Raw genomic sequence first — 1,833 nt, 5'->3', positions numbered from 1 at the left:
GCTGGCTGCGGGGGTTGGGGGTTGGGGGTGGGGCTTCATAAGAACATAAGAGATGCCAATGTTGGATCAGGCCAAAGGCCCATCCAGTCCAACACTCTGTGTCACACGGTAGCCAGAAATACCAGGTGCCATCAGGAGGTCCACCAGTGGGGCCAGGACATTAGAAGCCCTCCCACTGTTGACCCCCCCCCCAAGCACTAAGATGAGAGAGTCTCACTTGCCCCAGAGCCCCTATCTATACCTTGTGGCTAATAGCCACTGATGGACCTCTGCTCCATATGCTTATCTAATTCCCTTTTGAAGCCGTCCATGCTTGTAGCTGCCACCACTTCCTGTGGCAGTGAATTCCAAGTGTTAATCACTCTTTGGGTGAAGAAGTACTTCCTTTTATCCGTTCTAACCCGACCGCTCAGCAATTTCATGGAGTGCCCACGAGTTCTTGTATTGTGAGAAAGGGAGAAAAGTACCTCTTTCCCTACCTGCTCTATCCCATGCATGATCTTATAAACCTCGATCATGTCACCCCTCAGTCGTCTTTTCTCCAAGCTAAAGAGCCCTAAGCGCTTTAACCTTTCCTCATAGGGAAAGTGTTCTAACAGCCCTTTTATCAATCGAGTTGCCCTTTTCTGCACTTTTCCCAAAGCTATAATATTCTTTTTAAGGTATGGTGACCAGAACTGCACACAGTATTCCATGTGGGTCCTGAGGGTATAAACTGGTGAAGATTTCTTTGCTCTGGGCTTCCTCAGGACAGAAAGCACTTTAGCACTTGCAAATCTTTTAGGATAGAAGCATAACATCTCCATATTCAGCATAGAATACTTCAATACAAACCTAGGGCACTAGTGTGAAATAGAGAGCGCCCTGGTCTAGTCAAGAAGAGCTCACAGAGAGCTGATTGGAGAGACCAGCCCAGAGCAAAGAAATCTTCACCAGTTTATACCCTCAGGACCCACATGGATGGCGTCAGGTTAACTTTTAGCTGAAGAATATCAAAAATAAAGAGAACAATATTCACCTTGAACTCATACCCTAGTTAGACAGTCAAGGATGTTATGAGTAGACTTTCTTGTGACCTTATGGGAAGCACAGACAGCTGCTTCAGCAAGTGTGTTGCTGGTCAGAAGCTACCAATCTTCTCGCTAGGAGTCTTTGACACAGTATGAGGGTGACAGGGTAGACCTAGAGAAATGGAAACTATTCTTTTTGGAGCAGGGTGCCTCGTCAGGCTAGAGAGAGGCTTGAGAGATGACAGTTGCTAAGCCTGCAAAGCCTTACGGGAGAAGAACCAAACAGAGAGGCCTCAGCCAATCCCGGCTGTTAGGCAGAAATGCCCCCAGGCTCGCTGATTTTTCTGCCACAATGAGTTGAGGAGAGGGGACAGCCCGGGTCCCGCTTCCTTTCTCAGGGGAGCAGTCGCTCCCGCAGTTTCTACAAGGTGTCTGGGTGAGAGATCCTGTGAACGATGTACCCAGCCCAAGCCATGCATCCTGTACCTTCCCAGTGTACTCACTCCCAGGGTGCCGTCTCTGCCTGGCGTGATCTCTGACGAGGGAATCTGCTTTTCCTTTCAGGGTCCCTTCTCCTTCGAGGAGGTGTCTATCGATTTCACCGAGGCAGAATGGGCCCTGCTGGATCCCGGACAAAGAGCTCTCTACCGGGAAGTCATTTATTTATTTATTTATTTATTTATTTATTATTTAGATTTTTATCCCGCCCTCCCCGCAGGCTCAGGGTGGCTTACAAGGCACACTGCCAATATAATACATCAATAAAACATTAAAAATATTAAATAGTAAATAGTAAATAGTATCAAATATTAAAACATCATAC

General features: G+C 47.2%; 1 pseudogene; it reads left to right on the top strand.

Annotated features, from left to right (window-relative positions):
- Positions 1-1,833, top strand: part of LOC107107637 — a 9,310-nt pseudogene that overhangs the window by 117 nt on the left and 7,360 nt on the right.

This window comes from Gekko japonicus, unplaced genomic scaffold (genome assembly GCF_001447785.1).
Source record: "Gekko japonicus isolate JY-2015 unplaced genomic scaffold, Gekko_japonicus_V1.1 scaffold5688, whole genome shotgun sequence".
Taxonomy (NCBI): Eukaryota; Metazoa; Chordata; class Lepidosauria; order Squamata; family Gekkonidae; genus Gekko; species Gekko japonicus.
The sequence above is the reverse complement of the archived record's forward strand: the minus strand, read 5'-3'. Positions and strand labels throughout refer to the sequence as shown.